A 22,212-nucleotide genomic window follows, 5' to 3' on the forward strand; every position below is an offset into this window, starting at 1 on the left:
TTTTTAGTAGAGACAGGGTTTCACCGTGTAAGTCAGGATGGTCTCGAGCTCCTGACCTCGTGATCCGCCTGCCTAGGCCTCCCAAAGTGCTGGGATTACAGGTGTGAGCCACCGCGCCCAGCTGAGCCATAGCTTTTAAACTCTCCTTCTGCAATGCACATAACCCACCAAAAAGACCAACATTCTCTTGCCCATTAAAAGGACTTTCTCCTTTGTGGGAAATTCCATGTGATCATTGATACACATCCCATTCTTTATTCTCCTTGACTGTTCTTTGTCCTCAAACCTTGGAAATAGCATTTACCTCTTAGGATACTGTGATAATTAAATGACACAGTACCTATAAAACATGTTCAACAGTGCCTGGTGTAGGGTAGGCACTCAATACAAATTATTTTTATAATTAGACAATTATTTGACATCAATGGTATCCTAACAATTATATCAGCAAGAATGTGTGTGTTTGTGTGCGAGAGAGTGTGTGTGTGTCTGTGTGTGTCTTAATGGTCAGGCAAATGTGTATCATACAATCAGTCTATAAGCAGTGCTTTGAACACATATAAATTATCAGAAGTCTTGCTGTTACTGTCATAGCTCCCTCAGGGTCCTAATCAGGGAACTATAACTCTGAACTACCTGTTTCTTTGGTAGCATCATTCTTCTTTTAGACACTCAAAGTATATATTCTGTAGCTGGTTTATGGGAGCTAGGTTTTCAAATATCGATGCAACTTTCTCTAATATCTTTTGAATGTTGGTAATTTAGAGTAAGGTTAATTCTCTATTGTCTTTTGTCTAATAACGTTTAGACGTAATTAGGATAAAAATCTGCCCAAGAGTTTTTTCCCCCATCTTAACTAACCAAACATTAGTGATTATAGGAATATAATATAAAGACAAGTAGCATCATAGTTGATTTTCATTGAATTCATAAAATTCTAGGGCATAATAACTACTTGGCCAATACAAACCTGAGCTGATTAAGTCATGGATCCTTCCTAATAATTCCCTGAAACCTCTTGCCTTTGGGTGTTGACACCTGGAAACTGTTTTCTAAACTGATGCTCATAAAATACGAGATCTATAGAACCAACTGACTTGAGTCAAGTACAAGCTATGTCAGGCCCTGAACAACACCTTTCAATCCTCCACCCCAAGACTCAGACTTTTCTCCTCGGAGTTGACCTACAGCCTCCTTCTGTTATTCAGTCTCAGGTTGCTGCCAACCTTAGCTGGCCAATCATATTTGTTGGTACCAAATGATGCCAAGTTATTTTATTATGTGGACAAACGCCCATTGACTTTAGGTGAAGACCTTGCAAAGTAATTTTCCTTCATGACTTAAAATGTTTTCAAACCTGAGTTTTCTTAGATAAATGGTTAAAGTTGAAACCTATTAAATGTTCATACTCAATTAATGACCAGATTTGAACCCAGAGATAAATATATAAAATGATAAAGCACAATATATTTGTATACTTTAAGCCAGGGTGGACAAACTATAGCCCACAGGCCAAATTCAGCATACCACCTGTTTTTATAAGGCTTGTAACCTACGAATAGCTTTTACATTTTACAAAGGGTCACATTCGAAAAGGTTATAGAAGTACCAACATAATATTCTTGATTTTGCTTTCTTTACAGAAAAAGTGTGCCAACCCCAGCCTTAAACTATTAAAAAAACATACTTTCTGTTGTTCTCTGAATTTGTTTGCCTTTTTCCCCAAGATTTTGTTATTAAGATTGTAATTAGTGGTATCCCGTGTGGTATTTCATGTAAAAAAATCATTCTTTGAAAGTTTTGAGGGAAGAAAAAATAGAGTTAGTTTGAAAAACTTGGTTTATACATTACCTAAAAAATCTATAGTATGCAAATCTTTGATTCAGAGAAAAGAAACATCCCAGAAAAATAATGTAACACAAAATATCCGAGAAAAATAATGTAAAATTTACATGGTCTCATTGCATAAGATAGTCGAACTGATACTAGTGCCTGAAACACTGGTACTTAATCAAGTTCTCTTTTTAATTTCTCATCTCAGCATTCTTTACATGCAGAGCACATGCATGTCTGTTTTGCATTTCAGTATGTAGCATACTTGATGAGTTTTATTCTTTTAATATTTTTTGGCAATGGAAATAATAGCTTTAAAATGGTTCCACAGAGGTGAATTGTCCCTGGCTTCACCAAATAGGTGTTTGAGTTTCTAATGCAACAATGAAGCAAGACCAAAGACCCAATAACAAACAGCTGAGTTGATCAATAACCCCTGTGTTTTCAGTCCATGCTTATTTAAAGTGGTGCATGGAAAAAAAAAGGCTCTTTATTTATATCTGGAACTTAATGAAGTGAAATTATCACAGCCGACAGGCGCTGGTGTTGTAATTCAGAGACAAGGTTTGGCTTAGAGGGATTTGCAGGCTGTTTTTATTCCAATTTTTAAATTTATTTTAGTGAAACTTAATCTCCTAATCAGTTCCAATTTACATATTTGCTGGTCCTTTTTTTCCAGTATGATTTTTAAAGGAGTGGTGTTGGAGGCATAAAGCAATTATTTGATTAAATAATTATTCATTGTAATGTGTCCTGCTATATTTGAGGCGAGTGGATAAGTAGCCACAATACTGATAAACTTATAAGCACAGAGCTGGGGACGACTTCTGCAACCATTCATAGCTGTCTCCATTCCCATATGCATTGCAGACGTGTGTGTATATGGGTGCATGTGTGTTTTTAACTTGATCCATTCTGTAAAGTTTTGCTCACACTAGCTCTCCTTTCCAGTCTTAAGGGATTAATATCCTGCTAAATGAAGTGTTTCAAATTTGAAATTTATTTGGGGCTAAATGGAATACCAAATGCTTCTAATCATAGTAGAACTGTGTTCCATCACTAAATATCCTCATTCTCTACATGAATAAACATGTCAGTGAAATTATCTTCTTGTGTGAAATGTCAAACCCTTAAATGTATATGTTTTCCTTTGAATGACATTTAAAATTGGGAATTTCCAAAAGATCAAATAAACTTCCTTTCCAGGGTTAATTTTTCCTCGTTGGTTAGATCTGGTAGTTATCACTGGGGGAAGACCACAAGGAGAGAGAGGGTATGAAGAATATGAATGAAATAATTGAATATTATATGTGTTATTTTCACCGTTTTCTGAAGTATCAGCAATTATGTTGAAGAATCTTCAAGAATCTCAATAGATTCCTTCTAGATAATCAGAAATTAAGACTAACATACTTTCTTTTCTAACTGGACCACAGGTTTATCTTATCACTAAATTGAAGAGTTGTAGTTTACTTAACAGGAGGTAGTATTATTTAAATCGGAAAAAATCATCCTAAATTTTCAGTGTTACACTTGTCCATGTGATATTTCTGAGCATTTGCTAGCGCAGGCGGTGTACTAACTTCTCTGGAGAACCACACAATGAAAAGTAATCAAATATGGGATGGCTGGGTCATACGGTACATCTAGTTCTAGATCTTTGAGGAATCGCCATACTGTTTTCCATTATATACCCAAAGGATTATAAATCATGCTGCTATAAAGACACATGCACACGTATGTTTATTGCGGCACTATTCACAATAGCAAAGACTTGGAATCAACCCAAATGTCCATCAGTGACAGACTGGATTAAGAAAATGTGGCACATATACACCATGGAATACTATGCAGCCATAAAAAAGGATGAGTTTGTGTCCTTTGTAGGGACATGGATGCAGCTGGAAACCATCATTCTTAGCAAACTATCACAAGAACAGAAAATCAAACACCGCATGTTCTCACTCATAGATGGGAACTGAACAATGAGATCACTTGGACTCGGGAAGGGGAACATCACACACCGGGGCCTATCATGGGGAGGGGGGAGGGGGGAGGGATTGCACTGGGAGTTATACCTGATGTAAATGACGAGTTGATGGGTGCTGATGAGTTGATGGGTGCAGCACACCAACATGGCAAAAGTATACATATGTAACAAACCTGCACCTTATGCACATGTACCCTAGAACTTAAAGTATAATAATAATAAATAAAAAAAGAAAAGTAATCAAATATGAATACTACCCTAATAAACATATCCCAGTAATATTCTAGTCAAAGATGATAAATTCAGAAACCTAAAGAAATCTGAAAATATCAGATTATGTTTTATCAACAGTCGTCAGTGGAAGTCACTAAAGATTTTTTTAACAACGAAATGTGCTACTGAAAAGTATCCTTCATGTGATTATTCTTTATAGGGTATGTTGGTATATTGAGTAGACAGATATTGAAGGTGGCCAGGGAAGTTAGTAGGATACTCTAATAATATAGACAAGAAGAAAAGAAATCTGAGAATGTGATAATAGAAGCAGTGAGAATACGGAGGAAAAAATAGAATCAATACACGGTACATCAAAGCCTTTTTTAAAAATAGCAAGAGAATGGCGGGCACAGTGCCTCATGCCTGTAATCTCAGCACTTTGGGAGGCCGAGGCAGGCAAATCACCTGAGGTTGGGAGTTTGAGACCAGCCTGACCAACATGGAGAAACCCCATCTCTACTAAAAATACAAAAAATTAGCCAGGTGTGGTGGCACGTGCCTGTAATCTCAGCTGTTCAGGAGGCTGAAGCAGGAGAACTGCTTGAACCTGGGAGACGGAGGTTGTGGTGAGCCCAGATCATACCACTGCACTCCAGCCTGGGCAATAAGAGTGAAAACTCCATCTCAAAACAGCAAGAGATAAGTAAAATAAAAGATGTCAGGGCTGTATTTGTGCAAAGTGAGTGATGAGAAATTCTTATGGGAGAACCCTTGAGTTCAACTTGTTTTCATTTTTCACTCAACAACTTTCAATCAAATTGTGCGTAAGAGTTAGGGAGTACTTTTTACTTTCCTTTGATCATCAATGCTACAAAATGGAAATGAACTCAATAGTAAAGAGTGTAGATTTTGGAATCAGATTAACCTAAATTATAATTCCAATGCCATTATTCCTCAGTGTGTGCCTTTGGCTAGCTTACTTGTCCTTCCTTATCCTCAATTTTCTTATTTAAAAGAAAAATGAAAAGTATATCTATCGGATGCATAGATTAAATGAAATAATAGATTTAAAACTACTTAACACAATGGCCAGAATACAGTTGGTACTCAGGACAGTATTGAATGTGATTGTCATTTTAGTTGCTTAGGCTGAGGATAATCAGTGTGCCGTGATCTTTAAAGACCATACCCCATAACTATCTTCAGAAATTGTTTATGCTTTGAGTTGAAAGAAAACTTTGAAGTAAAAAGGGTTAATCTTTGGACCGGTTTTTGCTACAAAATTTATTTAAGAAGCTTGTGAACATTTGATATGAATTACATATTATTTTCTAAATTGTTTTCTCTGTATGCTAATTGAATTAAAACCAAAAGGTATTTCTTGATCATTTGCTATATGCCCAGAAGCACGGCAGTCACCATGGGAGATTTAAAAATATTTTTATAAGCTCTCTTTGTGGTTAAGAATATTATAGTTTAGTCAGAGAGATAAAAATTATGCCCATAAAACCAGAAAGAGATGTTAAAATAAAATAAAAGCAAAGAGTTGGAGTATTGCTTCAAACTTGTGTTACTATGAGGATTCAGAACAGGGAAGCAATGGATCAGCTTTAACCAAACAGCAAAGTCCTTGGTTTGTGAAGCTGAAACTGATTTCTGAAGGAAGAACGGACTGATTCCTGATACAAGAATGGATCTGGGCTTAACAGAGAGGGAGAGAGAGAGAAAGAGTTCCTTTTCCTTGCTGAGCAAAGGAATGAGACAGTGGGAGATAGTATGAAGAAATCTTGATTATGAAAGAAGAGGTATGTTAGAGCTAAGAAAAAACATAGGAAGCCAGGTGGAATTTACTGATCAATGTCTTCAGAAGCAGCGTAGAAGTTTAGACTTGACTCAAGAATTATCAATGTCAACCAATTTTTAAACTGTTAAAAAACTTTCTTTGAGTTTCTAAGGGCAGGGAATTCAATAGTGGATGTATTAGTCCATTCTCATGTTGCTAATAAACACAGGGTAATTTATAAAGAAGGTTTAATGGGCTCACAGTTTCACATGGTTGGGGAGACCTCATGATCATGGTGGAAGGTGAAGGAAGAGAAAAGGCACATCTTACACGGTGGCAGGCAAGACAGTGTGTGCAGGAGAACTGCCCTTTATAAAATCATCAGATTTCGTGAGACTTATTCGCTATCATGAGAACAGCATGGGAAAAACCAGCCCCCATGGTTCAATTACTTGCCACTGGGACTCTCCCATGACATATAAGGATTATGGGAGTTACAATTCAAGATGATATTTGTGTGGGGATACAGCCAAACCATATCGGTAGACAAGGGAGACAAAGTCTCTGCCTTTGAAATATTTACTTCTAATGCAGGATTCAGGTAAGTAAACTCTCACTGTCTCTCTCTGGCTCTGCCTCTCTCTCTCTCTCCCTACTCTTCTCTCTTTCTACACACACACACACACACACACATACACACACATTTTTTTTTTTTTTACAGGAAAAGCCTCATTGAAGAGGGTGCATTTGTGCTGATAACTAATAAAGAGAGAGCAAAAGGCATGTGAAAACTTAGGGAAAGGAGTGTTCAAAGAGAGGGAATAACAGGTGCATACGTGCTTTGAAGTGAGAATGAGAATGTGCTCAGTATGTTTGAAAACCAGCAAAGTAAACACTGTTAACATGGACATACTGAGGGAAGAGAGGAGTCATGGGAGATGAGCTGGAAGAGGAAACCAAAGGCCAAATCACAGAGTCCTGAAGGTTATGGTAAGTATTTGATATTTTATTCTATTCTAAGTGTGATGAAAGCTATTGGATGGCTTGAATATTTAAGACAGGAATTGATTTATGTTTTCATAAAGATAACACTGGCTGCTATATAGAATAGTTTTTAGAAGAGAAATGTGAATGTCAGAAACAAATTAGAAGACTACTGAGGCATTAAAGAAGATAAATGATTGTCTTATGGATTTGGTACCTGGAATGAGAGTGTGGATATGAAGAATTTCATTTCAGGTCTGCAAAGTTTTAAATGCCCATTAGGCATGCAAGACTGAATTTGAGGAGACATGGTTAAGATTGGGGTTGGATGTATAAAATTTGTAGTCATCAAAGTACAGAGAGCATTTAAAGACCTGAGTCTAAATTAGGTCATCAAAGAAGTGAGTATTGACAAGGTAGAGAAGGGCTTCAAGGAATGAGCCTAGTGCCATTTCAACATTTAGAGTACTAGAAGAGAAGAATCCGGCAAGGAATATGAGACAAGTTAAGCACAGGGGGTTCCTTAGGATGGTGACACTATTCTGTATAATTCTGTAATGGTAAATTCATGACAACTGAATTTTCAAATCTCTTAGAATTCTATTATGGAAAAAGCCAACCTTAGTGCATGTAAATTGAAAAAAGGAGTAACTTAACCCATTTCCCCTTTGCCTCCAAAATGCTGCACTGGCAGTTTTTTGTTGTTGTTGCTGGAAATGGGTTTAAGAGGTCATGGATCCCAGGATGAAATGCAGATTGTTACAAAAAAAAAATAACTGCATTAAAAAGTATATATCATGAACCCAGGGAGAAGAACAATACATACCACACCAGGACCAGTCAGGAGGTAGGGGGCAAGAGGAGAGAGACCATTAGGACAATAGCTAATGCGTGCAGGGCTTAAAACCTAGATGACAGGTTGATAGTGCAGCAAACCACCATGGCACATATATACCTCTGTAACAAACCTACACATTCTGCCCTTCTATCCCTGGACTTAAAGTAAAATTTAAAAAATATATAAAAAATCAAATAAATACATGAATAAATAAAAAGCACATGGAAAAACTTCACTGAAGGATTTGAGGAAAAGGTGCTAGTCTAATAATCTGGAAATGAATGGAATCCATAAGAATTAAAGCAAAGGGAACTGTACATAAGTATTGTACTCTAGTTGATAAAGTTGTTTCCCACAAGAATACACATAAGCAATTCTGAAACTGTTAGGCATGTATACTGAAATCAAACAATTAAGAAGTGAGTGGTGGATGGCGGGAACCAGGTTATTCACAGTTGCAGTGGGAGGTTACAGACAAGCAAAGGGAGATGAATAGAATAACCCATGTAAAAATGGATTCAAGTTGGAAACTTTGAGTATGAACTAATTTGAGCTTAATATAGACACAGATGCATGGATACAAATATATATATACATACATAGGTTAGGATACACACATATATTTCCTTGCTCTGTTAGCTGAGAGCATCTGAAGGCAATGGCACCAGTATCAACAACCACACACACCACACAGATATTAGTTTCTAAATCTTTTCTCCAATCAAAGGTACTAGGGTTTGGAGAAATGACTGTTTCTAGGGCTGAGACAGGGAATATAGATGAGCCTAAAGCATTTCATCATATCACAAAGTAAGAAAGTGCTTTTTGAGAAGCGAAGATAGGAGCCAGGCAAAGAGCTACCTGTGGCAAAACCTGGAACAAATTGGGCAACGAAATGAACAACACAGTATTGGATTATAACTGCCTGTGATGATTAATTTTTTCTGATTACTGTTACCCTAAACACTTTATTCCAGATTTCCTTAACTGACCCTTGGTCCCCTGAATGTACAGATGAAAAGATGACCCAAAGTGAACTACTTATGAAACTCTGGCTACAGTGATTGAACCAGTTCCTGCTTCATCCTGAGTGATTCAGAGGATGTGACTCCATAGCAGCCTGTGGCCTCATTCCCTGCCCTGCAGACACTGATGTGGGGAGCAGGAAGCCAGGTGAGTTTCCATTTCCAGTCCTTGGGTTGCCCTGCATTTTACAGATCTTCCTTTGACCTGAATAACTTCTTGAACACTCCACTCAAATGCTCTTTTTGCTTGAAAAGAGTTGAAAGTAAGTGATTGTCTTTTTTAACTGAAATCATCCTGACAAATAAGCCCTTCTCAGATAAACCCAGGGGGCAATCATCATTTCTCATCTTAACAAATCTCTTGACAGAACTTGACAGGTTTGATCATTTTCTCATCCCCAAACACTCTTCCCTGATGGTACCTACTTCTCTTGGTTTTCTTCCTACCTCACTGCTTCACTACCCAGTCTTTCTCATAGTGTCTTTCACTCGCTCACTTGCTTGCTCACTCTCAAAAATAAATTTTTATTTTGTAACAGCTTTTAGATTTAGAGAAAAGTTGCTGAGATAGCATAGAGAACTCTCATAGACCCTGTACTAGGTTTCTGCAAATGTTACCATCTTACCTTAGCATGGAACATTGATCAAAACTAAGGAACCAATGTTGTTATACTATTATTAACTTAACTCCACATTTTATTCTGACTGTCTTAGGTTTTTTCCTTTCTTTTCTAGGATCCCACCTATAGCACCATATTACATTTAGTTATCCTAACTCTCTAGGCTCCTCTTGGTTGTAACAATGTCTTGGACTTTCCTCATTTTTGATCACCCTGACAGTTTGATACCAGCCTGGTATTCTGTGGAATATCCTTCTGACATTTGCCTCATGACAGGACTGGGGTTTTGGGTTTGGGGAGGGAAAATCACAGGGATAAATTATCATTTTCACTACACTACATCAAGGGTACACATTGTTAACAGGAATTAGCGTGGCTGGTTTTAATTGTAGAGTCTTTCGACTTTTCTTACTATAAAGTTATTCCCCTTCCCCCTCTTTGGTATGAAGTCATTATGCTCAGCCCACATTAAAAAATTGGAGTGTGATGCTCCACTTTTTTGAGGGCAGAGTATCTACATGATTTATTTAGAATTCTCCTGCAAGGGAGAAAGGTCTATTCTCCCCCACTTATTTATTTATTCAATCATGTATTTATATCAATGTGGAATCATGAATATTTCATACTTTGGGTTATAATCCAATATGATGTTATTCATTTTGTTGCCCAATTTGTTCCAGCTTTGGACATGGGGAGCTTTTTGGCTGGCTTTTATCTCATTTTCCATTCTGTGAAGCAGTTCTTGTTTTCTGATATGATGAGATGCTTTAGGCTTATTTTGTCTCCACCTTAGAAAGAGTCCTTTCTCCAAGGAGCCTCAGTTCGTTTTACTGGAGAACAGATGTATTTGGTCTTGTGGTTGTTGATACTGGTGTCATTCCTTATACTTAAAATAATGCATTATATGCTTAAAAATTGTTCAGAGAGATCTTAAATGTTCTAATGTTCTTATAAAAAGATAGGCATATGAAGGGATAAATATGTTAATCATTTCTGATTAAATATCTATGCATGTGTACATGCATATATATATCTCAGAACATCACATTGTATACTATAAATAGACACAATTTTAATTCGCCAATTATATCTTAATAAAGCTGAAAAGGGGGGTGATATAGAGGTAATAAACAACTGCAAATATGTTATATGCAGATGTAAATAAGGTGTCTAGAGACTGTGGAAATTTCACCTGGGGAGAGCAACACATAAGAATGGATACTGAGAACAGGAGGTGAGAAAAGTCATTCCCATATTTTTCTCCTTCAGATGTAAATGAATCTGTATCATACAACTTTATAAATGCCTCCATCCTCTAGAGGCAATCATAGTTATGGTATTCTCTAATATACATCCTCCTCTAAAGACTGACCCATCTCTAATTTATGTAAACAAATCATGGCATTTCCTGTTCCTATACCTTGCTATGGTTATTTCAGCCCTTCCTGGAATCCTTACACTGATAGCTAGGGTTGCCAAATAAAATACAAATGCTGTTTAATTTAAATTTCAGATAAACAATGAATAACTTTAGCATATGTATATCCTAAATATTGCAAGGATATACCTTCTATGAATAAAAGTGTTTGTTCTTTATCTAAAATTCAAATTTAACTGGTTATCCTGCATTTTATTTTGCTGGATCTGGAAATCCTACTGATAACTTCTATCTTACTTTCTAACTTTCATGTACATATTGTTATAGGTATTTCCAAATTACTTAGATTTTAACTTTCCATTGGAAAAAAAATATGTATCATACTTCTCTTTCCTTTACTGCAGAAGAGCTGGGAGGAAAGAAGTCCATAGAGTGGTTATTATAGGATAACCAAGACCTGAAATAGTCAGGTTTAAGATAATTACTGCAGCTCCATCCACGTTCCCTCAAAACACGTGATCTAATTCTTTCTATGGCTGCATAGTATTCAATGGTGTATAGGTACTACATTTTCTTTATCCACTCTGTCATTGATGGGCATTTAGTTTGATTCCATGTCTTTACTATTGTTAAAAGTGCTGCAGTGAACATTTGTGTGCACGTGTACCCTTAGCAAACTAATGCAGGAACATAAAACCAAATACCATATGTTCTCACTTATAAGTGGGAGCTAAATGATGAGAACTCATGAACACAAAGAAGGGAATAACAGACACTGGCGTATACTCAAAGGTTCTGGATAGGAGGAGGCGGAGGAGCAGGAAAATAACTATTGGGTATCAGGCTTAATACCTGGGTGATGAAATAATCTGTACAACAACTCCCACCCCAGCCCTTGAGATGAATTTTCCTATGTAATAAACCTTAATGTGTACCCAGGACCTGAAATAAACGTAAAAAAAAAAAAAAAGACCATGACTGCAAAATAGGGACATGGAGAGGAGCTTTACAGAGGCAGGGGTACATTCTAGCAGAGCTAGGTTACATTCTAGCAGAAAACAGAATTAGACTAAGTATTTTAACTTTAGCACTTTGTTCAACAAATACTGAACATAAAAAACAGAGATTATACAAATCACTGATGAATAATCTGTTCTGAATAAAAAGTTGAGCATGATACTCTCCGTGTCTCCCAGAAGCTTAAAATGTATACCAATGTATGCATCTACATATAAGGCAATCTTGTGATTGTCCAAAGAGGTGGCATCAGTAAAGTTCTAGTGCAGTGGTTCTCAGCTGGGGGCAATTTTATTCCCCTCCCCAGGGACATTTGGCAATATCTGGAGGCATCTTCAACTGTTGTAACAGTGCTACTGGAAACAAGAGGATGGAAAGGGCAAAAGATGCTGAATCTTTTTTTGTGATTATTATACTTTAAGTTCTGGAGTACATGTGCAGAACATGCAGGTTTGTTACATAGGTATACATATGCCATAGTGGTTTGCTGCACTAACCCATCATTTACTTTAGGTATTTCTCCTAATGCTATCCCTCCCCTAGCCCCCCACCCCTCCAACAGGCCCTGGTGTGTGATGTTCCCCTCCCTGTGTCCATGTGTTCAACTCCCACTTATGAGTGAAAACATGCGGTGTTTGGTTTTCTGTTCTTGTATTAGTTTGCTGAGAATGATGGTTTCCAGCTTCATCCATGTTCCTGCAGAGGATATAAACTCATTCTTTTTTATGGCTGCATAGTATTTCATGGTTTATATGTGCCACATTTTCTTTATCCAATAGTCTATCATTGATGGGCATTTGGGTTGGTTCCAAGTCTTTGCTAGTGTGAACAGTGCTGCAATAAACATACGCATGCATATGTCTTTATAGTAGAATGGTTTATAATTCTTTGGGTATATACACTTACAAGGCGCAGGACAAATAGCTAAGATGTCCAGATAAAAAAGAACAATTGTTCAAAATGTCCAATTGCTCAATAATGCCACAGTTGAGAAATTGTGATCAGGAACAATGAAGTCAAAAGAAGTAATGCTTCTGCCTGTGGTGATCCAAGGAAGCTTCTATATACGTGTACAGTGGAAATGAAGACAGTGAACATGTCATGAGCAAATGCAGCAAAACTTAACATTTGCTGAAGGAATGGCACGTGGTCTGATTGTTTTGAAGTCACGGTTGTGCTGGAGACCAGTGGACATTAACACAGAGAGTGCCTCGGGCTAGAATTATGGTGAGCTTTGAATTATGGTGAAACTATAAAACTCCAGATTTACAAGCATTGCAACTAAGAATGGTGATGGAGAATTTGGAGAACAGGACCCGTCCATGTATGGCAAAGATCAGTCCATTCGGAAATTTAGTTTATATTTGGGAACGTTTGAAAAAGTCATTGATAATTTTCCATTTGGTTTCCAAAACAAGGACAACAAAAATATGGCAGCTAGGCAATCTTCACTATGATCCTAACTGAAACAAGTTGCTTGCCTCAACCCTGTATGTACCCCTATAACTGAAGCAATGGCCAATGAAAGCTAACCTTTATTTTTTTTGTTTTGTTTTTGTGTTAACATCACAACTTTGTTAGCTCACCGTTTTAATCCTTCCTCTTCATTCTGTGGTAAAGTCACAGGAGTCCCATTTTCCTCTTAAGCAATGCTGCTGAATTTTACATGCTCAACTAGCCTCAGAAAATGGGATAGAAGAAAAAACTGGATATGTTGAGAACCTATGTTAAGTTCTGTGGTTCAGAAAGTTTGGAACTGAACCCAAATATTTTGGTATTGGGGCTTATTTCACCTTGGCAAAACATGGCCTTCTGTTTTAAGGTGGGGGGGCAGTTAAAAAGCTTATTAAAAAGTCTCAAAATGCTTCTTCAACATCAAATAGCTCCTAGAAAAATATTTTGATGAGTTAAGTGTAAATGAATCAGAAACATATGGATTACATTTCCTTTAGATTACACATGGGTTTCAAAATTAAGGGGAAAAGTGCTCAAGGGCAAAATGCATTTTGGATTTTATTGAACCCAAAATATTTAAGAAATAACTCAAGACACTCGAAGAACCCAAAATCCTGCCAGGTTTCCCAATCCCTTGTGAAAAGCAAATTAGATTTTAAAATTCCTTTTGCTTTAGTGATCTATGATGTTACATGAAATTCAGATGAAAAACTTCTTTTCTATATATGATTTTTATCCTGGATATTTTCACTTACAACTTTGGCCAAAATCTAGACTTCAAGTATACTTTAGTTTGGCTAAATTGGCTGGATGTTTCAGCCTCTCTCTGCCCTGCTTGGTGACAAGAATATTTGATTTGTCTCGTGCACAGTCATAGAATGAAGGAATTAATCAAAGGGCTTCAGATAGCTTTATAGCAAATGATACCAGACAGTATTCACAATTTGCCATTTTGCATTTAGCTTTCCACTATTCATTGGGCATTGATGAAAACCTTTTCATTACTTCTCATTTCTCTTACACTTTGACAGACCCTACTTCTAGATTCTATATCTTAAAAATGAAAAGGAAGTCATGCCTGTTTATTAACTCAATCTTTTGCTTATCCCAATGGCAAGGCCAAAGTGTGGCTACAGAAGGGTATTTGATTTTCACCAGTTCCCGTCCCCTAAAGCCACAGCCTATGTAAAATCAGCATGATTGCTAAGCAGAAAGCTCTACAACAACTCCCCTAACCACACTTCTAATCCGTTTTTCATTCCTAGACCTCTCCTATATGGGATTTTGAGAGCTATAGCAATTATTCCTTTATGTCTTTACTGGACATATTATTTCTTAGCACCCGCTATAATGGTGGTATGCTAGTGGGTATGAGAGACGCAAAGCAAATAAGGCATGGCCATGCATCTTTAAGGAACTTCACACACACAAAAAATTCTCCAGGCAGGACAACAGAATCAGAAATATGTAGGCTTCAAGAGTAGACTGTGCCAAAGAAGGGAGGCGTCAAGTAGGAAACCGCTGTCTAAAATTATACCACAGAACTATATAATAGGAGTCGTTTAAATCCAACTTACGTGGTTCTGTTTGGAGCATTTTATAATGAAGTGAGTTTATAGCGAACTTTGCCTATTTTATATGTCTAACACATTTTTCTCCACTCTTCCTTTGGCAAACTTGCCCTGGTAACTCAAGATCCCACCCAAATGTCATCTCCATCGTAAGAGTTCCCATTTCCATCATGGTTGAGTGAAATCTTGTCTCTGAATTTCCGTTAAACATTGAACATTTACTTATTTATATCATTTTTAGCATTGTGTTTTAATTAATTTATTTATACATCAGAGTCTCCTGTTAATCGTTGACATTTTGAGGAAAGGACTACATCCTGGTCTTATTTTTATTTCCAACACAGAGCATATTTCCTGGAATATACTAAGCACTTAAATGTTATTGAATGAATGGACGATTGGATCAATGATGCTATTATTAAAAAGGGAAATGGAGAAAGACAAAAATATACCACAGTCACAATCTCAGTTATACAAATGACTTTAAGAATCTCATTCTAAATAGACTCATTATATTCTGTGTAGAACAAATGACTCATATTTACTAAATTTGGTTATTAGTTACATGGAAAGTGCAAGTCAGAAGAGCAATCAGAAGTTTATGTTTAGATTCACTTACACACATGCGTACATTTACATAGTTGGTAATTGATCCATTCTTTTCTCCTACTGGAATATAAACATTTCTCAAAGGCCTTCCCTGCAGTCTGTAGTTCAGGAACCATGGTTCCAACACTAAATAGTTCTAAATGTATTATCCTAAAATTTTTAAATAAAATCTCAAGTATAAAAGGCTGATTTTATTAGAAAATGTGATCTAAGCTTCCTAGTTTAGTGAATATAATCACTAAGTAAATTATTTGCATTATTAAAATACGCTTTTCAGTAGCTATTCACAGCTATTAAATTTTCTTAGGGTTTTCCAAGGTTTCCCTGGGTTATAGACAATAAAACAAATGACACGTGTGCCCACAGTTATCTGTAAGTGGACAGGGACATTCACTAAGGAGACGTTTCTTCTCAGCATTTATGCATGGTAAGAAAACTCTAGCCTTTTCTTTTTATGCAGGGGAGATGTCCTTGAGCCTCCTACATGACTGAAATAAAACGTAGAGTGGTACATTGGTTCCAAAACCTTGAACTTAAAGGTAAGAGTGGTACGTTGGTTCCAAAACCTTAAACAAATATTTAAACTCCTACATAGAGTTTAAATATTTTCAAGTTTGAAATGTATAATTCATATTCCACGGGACCATTGGCCTCTCAAATACATACATAAAGAAAATTTAACAGGACTCAATGTCTAGTCTCATTCTTTAAGTTTCTTAAATCCTTGCCCTTTCCTGATTTTATTTAAGCCCTCTATTAGTTTATTAGGTTGACAGGAGCCCAGGTAATTATGCTGGCTTCTAAGTCCTACTGTAAGTTACGTCTGCATCTCCCTGAACACACACAAATTTTAGTGCCACTGCAGCACTTCTAAAAACAAATAAAAGATTTGTGAACTAGTCACTAAGCATCCGACGCAATTAAACTGCATTTGTTTCTTTTTTGGCATTCTCACACAATCGAGGCCTTGTAAGAGGTAGGCACTCCTCAAATCAGACTGTGTTTTCTTTAGAGGAAAGTGTGCCAAAAATCCTCCTACTCTACGTAACTAAAGTCTCAACTAGCAGGAGGTGGACAGTTGCAACACACATACACACACCCTTCTTCCTACTGCTACTAAAACCATGATATGCACATAGAGATACAAACCCATACCTATGAATACATTAATGTGAAGGAGTAGCAACAAAATCTCCTAGACAGGAATTGCAGATGCCCACAGACTCAATCAGCTGCAGCATTACGTAAGAAAAAAGAAACACAATGTCATTTAAGAGCATATATATTGGTGGTTAAGAGTAAAAGGGTAAAAGCAGAGAAAATAAAATGACAACTGTTTGGGGAAAATTGAATTCTCTCTCTTCTAATTTTTAACACAAGTAAAAACAGAGCTTATCTTGAGGTACCTATATCTCAAGAGCTTTGAGTCTCCAACTTCAAGCTGTTGCACTTGAGTATTTTTTTTTAAAGAAGGTCTTTAAAATCTGGTTAATTAGAACTGACTACCATTAACTCTTTGATTGATTTAGCATCCTGTTGTGCTGGCTTGTGCTCACACGTTCCCCACTGGTTCCCCTGAGTTGCTCTCCCACATTGGTATGAATAGTAGGTATGGATTGAAGTCACACAACAGTCCTTGTTATAAAAATAATTTATCATGGAAAAACTAAATAAGGTGTATGTGTGGTCTAAGCAGACCCAAGCAGTGGCAAAGACTTTTACCCCAGTGCAATATCACACAATCCCTTCAAACTTTCCATATTTCTGTTTTTTTATCTGCATGATGCAAGACATGCTGGTGAGGCCACTTCCAATCCGCTCCATGAAGAAATGAAATTCTTTACATGCTTCCATGAATATTACCGACTATGAGCATCAGATGTGATGCATTTCAATCAACATTGTCTATACATTATCCATATAATCCTATAAAGTAGGTATTGTCATCTTTGTAATAAAGTTGATGAACCTGAGTATTAACAAGCTCGATAACTCACACCACGTAAGAATCAGAGATTAAATTTGAGCCGTTTTTGTCTGATTTCACAACTCAGCTTTACCGTGATTCTTCACTGCTTTTGTCTGCTAAGCTCTTTATTGCCCAGGGTATCAGAAATGCAGCTCTTTTTCCATTATTTTACGGAGAGATGAAGAAAGGAAAAAAATGGACCCTTAACAAAATAACTATGGAAACAATGAAGTCTTCCTTTTCTCCCATCAAAGTCCCATCTTTAGAAGAATGGCAACTTTTTCTCCTTACTCACATTAGTTTGCTAAAATGCATTCTGGGGCTTGCAAGAACTATGGCATGTCTTGAAAGGTGTTCTTTTGAATACTTATGTGTATGATGAAAGAATCATCTTATGGAATGATAAAGTAACTATATCGTTATCAAAGAGGATGTGTGTTGAGAGACAATTCCCCATAGGTCTCTCACATTCTTTCATGTCTTGCAAGTAGAGTCACTAACTGCCCTTTGTTCTGGACTATCTTTTCAAGGATGTCTGTACAAAGCCTTGAAGTGTAAGATGTCTCTGTCTGGAGCAATAGACAGGCATGGGTAATATCTGGTATAATAAAGACAATGTCTCCCACTAAAGTAAAAGGCAGACATGCTCACTGCTCATTAGAAAAGATTCAGAGTCCCTAAGCTCAGAATTCTTCCCCTGCAAAAGGATTCACTGTGTGTAGGTGTTATGTGGCCCTCTTTTATTACGCCTTATGGGAATCGGAGCTCAGAGAGCCTGTGCAAAAATGGTGGTACTATGGCTCCTATTATTGCTGTAAGTAATGAACTATCTTTCATCTCTGACCCAAGAGTTGGATGCTTTCAACCAGCACATAGTTTGGAAGCTACTTAAAAGCTTGTGAGTAGGAAAAAGATCTCAGATCTTCACAGTTCATTACAATATAACTGGTCCCTACTATGGAAGTAGGTCATCAAAATCAGCTTTGTTACCCTTAAATATTCATAGTATAGATGTAAGTTTGGCTTTGCTCTTGATACTCTAGGATTATTACCATGCTACTCCAAGATTATAAATAATTAAATCCCTGGTAGTCTCCCACTGAAATATTTATTCTTTCTTACTCTCCTTCATATCAAGTATTTTGATATCTTTTAAAAAAGAATATTCTTAATGAAGGTTGGCAGTAGTTTATGAAGTACTCTGTGCTTTCTGAGTGCAATTGTTCTGCTTTTTTCCATTTTCTTTTTTGATTATACTTTAAGTTCTGGGGTACATGTGCAGAATGTGCAGGTTTGTTACGTGGGTATACATGTGCCATTGTGGTTGCTGCACCCATCAACCCATCATCTACATTAGGTATTTCTCCTAATGCTATCCCTCTCCTGGCCCCCCACCTGCCAACAGGTCCCGGTGTGTGCTATTCCCCTCCCTGTATCCATGTGTTCTCATTGTTCAACTCCCATTTATGAGAGAGAACATGGGGGTGTTTGGTTTTCTGTTCTTGTGATGGTTTGCTGAGAATGATGGTTTCCAGCTTCATCCATGCCCCTGCAAAGGACATAAACTCATCCTTTTTATGGCTGCATAGTATTCCATGATGTATATGTGCCACATTTTCTTTATCCAGTAGTCTATTACTGACGGGCATTTGGGTTGGTTCCAAGTCTTTGCTATTGTGAACAGTGCTGCAATAAACATACGTGTGCTTGTGTCTTTATAGTAGAATGATTTGTAATCCTTTGGATATATACCCAGTAATGGGATTGCTGAGTCAAATGTTATTTCTGGTTCTAGGTCCTTGAGGAATCACCACATTGTCTTCCACAATGAATTAATTTACATTCCCAGCAATAGTGTAAAAGCATTCCTATTTCTCCACATCCTCTCCAGCGTCTGTTGTTTCCTGACTTTTTAAATGATCACCATTCTAACTGGCATGAGATCCTTTTTTCCATTTTAAAAGAACATCAGCATAATGCATCACATTCCGTTAAGAACCTAGAGTTATAGTACACTGAAAATGCTACCCTTCTAAATAAGCCACATGTAATTAGAAATTGTGAGTTTTTACATGAGTGGGGACCCTACAAAATGAAATATATTTTTACATGGGATTTTCATTCATAAAATTGCTTTATATTATTTGTTTTGCTTTTGATATGTTTCTCATTGGACTACTGTCTCTGAAGATTATTATTTATTGGGATCAACATGAGTTCTTGATAAAAATAAAGACTAAGGCCCCCCACCCACTCCATTTTGTTTCAAGATTCCTTGGGTAATATTCAGGTACAGGAAATTAAATTATATTAAGTTAAACCACCAAGTGATTCTGATGCAACACATTTAGACATGGCATAAAATATGTTAGAATTGGAATCATGGAGATTTGGAGTTCAAGTCCTTGGACTTTGAGCAAGATGTTAAAGCCTTAACTTTTTCAATGTCCTCCTTTATAAAATGACCACTTACAACTATAATTTGCACAAGTTTGTTTCACATTCTATGAATGTATAGATCAGGAAACCTCTCTTCTAGGGAATCTTCTACTTGACCCTGGTTCCACAGAAAATCAAGCCTGAGGCAAATATTAAGAGCTGAATGCTTGCTAAGGAGGTGTAATCTAGGATGGTGGAGTGAAAGCAGCAAGAAGTGAAGCAGGAACCAATGAGAATCAAACTCAAGATGGTCCATTATCAAGCGAGCCACTGCTTTATAAAGTGATAGAGGCCAGCACTGGCCTTTGCTTGTTATCTTCTGGATGAAATCTGTGCTTCAAAACAATTCCTTAGACACACGAGACTGAGATAATTAAAAGTGGCACGTGAGTGTCACTGGGACAATGTACCACTCAGATCCAAACATGCCCTTCCACCATCTCTGGCTTTCAAAATACAATAATGAATGCCTATTACTTTGTGAGGAAATGAGGGCCCAGGAGGTACGTTAGGCTGAGGGAATCCAAAGTAGGTGTAAACCAGCATTTGGCCATTTGTGTGTCCTCATTTCCTCGTCCAGAATATATTTATCTCATTGTTATTCCCTGAATAACGTCCTTGATCATGTTAGTGTTTTAAATTAATGAGATGCAATTCAGATTGTAAGTTCTCTTGAATGTGACAATTCCTCCTAGTTTGAGGTTATCTCGTAGCTTTTGGGTCACAGTATCATGCATTTTGGACACTCAGATGTATTGTTTTCTGTTTTGTTTGAGTCTGTGTTAAGTCTTTCAAAGCATGGTGTGAAAAAAGGCACGAACACTGGTGACACAAAGTCCTGATTTCAAATCCTGTTCTATCACTTGGTAGCCCGTGACCTTGGGCAAGTTAATTTAATCCACAGAATCATAATTTACTCTCTGGTAAAAGAATATTAATAATTTCCACCCAGCAGTAAGTGGATCGGATAGACAGCACATATGACACATACAGGCATAGTGCCTGACACATTTATGGGAGATTAATGATAATTTCCCCAATCACATTTTCTTTTTCTTTCTTTCTTTCTTTCTTTTTTTTTTTTTTTAAGACAGAGCCTTGCTCTGTTGCCCAGGCTGGAGTGCAGTGGCACAGTCTTGACTCACTGCAACCTCCGCCTCCCAGGTTCACGCCATTCTCCTGCCTCAGCCTCCCGAGTAGCTGGGACTACAGGTGCCCACAACCACGCCCAGCTAATTTTTTGTATTTTTTAGTAGAGACGGGTTTCACCGTGTTAGCCAGGATGGTCTCGATCTCCTGACCTCGTGATCCGCCTGCCTTGGCCTCTCAAAGTGCTGGGATTACAGGCATGACCATCGCGCCTGGCCCCCGATCACCTTTTCAATAAAGGTTTCTAAAAATATATCCTGGCTGATATCATTGTATCAAGCTATAAAATGGGGACCTTTCTTTAACAGTTTCTTTGTTTGTAGATGAAAATTTATATTGAGAGATTAAATAATCAAAAGGAAAAATCCCAAGTGTGGAAGAAGTATATTTAAAAATGTCTTTCTCCAGTAGACAGACCATTTATATTATCTATTTATCCATCATATATCTAATCATCTCTCTGTATACCCATCTCTATCTAATTCATCTACCTCTAGCTATATCTCTATTTATATAAATAGACTTATCTACTCATTTATGTACATAGATATAGATATTCATCTTCATTTACAATTAAGGTCACAGTTGTTGTATATTAAAACTAACACACTACCTCATGAAGATAAAGAAATTGTGATCCGGGTTATCTGTTACCTATCTGCATAAGCTTGTGTCTGTGAACAAAAGTGTAGGCATATTTTTCCATTAACAAAACGTAATTGACCATTTTCAGTAGAATGAGATGCCCTTACTCATTTTAGCTGATGACTCCTGCCACAAATTACCAAATATACATGGAATTAGAACAATGATGTTTCTAAACCATCTAGGTCTCTGAGGTAACCAATTTTTAATTTTATGAAAATGGGAGCAGATAATTTTTTATTTGAACACTGTGGTTCATGAGCAAAGGGAGTCCTCTAATGCAGACACTCCTCTGGTGATCTCTTCCTGATTTTGACCATGAATTCCTTTTAATCTGCTCAGGAATATGCAAGAAGTGGGGATATTATCACATAATAGGATTTCCTCTGGAGAGTGGGGTAGGATTCCCCATTCCCTAATAATAAAAAATTTTAGGCCGGGCGCGGTGGCTCAAGCCTGTAATCCCAGCACTTTGGGAGGCCGAGATGGGCAGATCACGAGGTCAGCAGATTGAGACCATCCTGGCTAACCCGGTAAAACCCTGTCTCTACTAAAAAATACAAAAAACTAGCCGGGCGAGGTGGCGGGCGCCTGTAGTCCCAGCTGCTCGGGAGGCTGAGGCAGGAGAATGGCGTGAACCCGGGAGGCAGAGCTTGCAGTGAGCTGAGATCCGGCCACTGCACTCCAGCCT

Source organism: Mandrillus leucophaeus, unplaced genomic scaffold (assembly GCF_000951045.1).
Source record: "Mandrillus leucophaeus isolate KB7577 unplaced genomic scaffold, Mleu.le_1.0 Scaffold1, whole genome shotgun sequence".
In the NCBI taxonomy this organism is placed as follows: Eukaryota; Metazoa; Chordata; class Mammalia; order Primates; family Cercopithecidae; genus Mandrillus; species Mandrillus leucophaeus.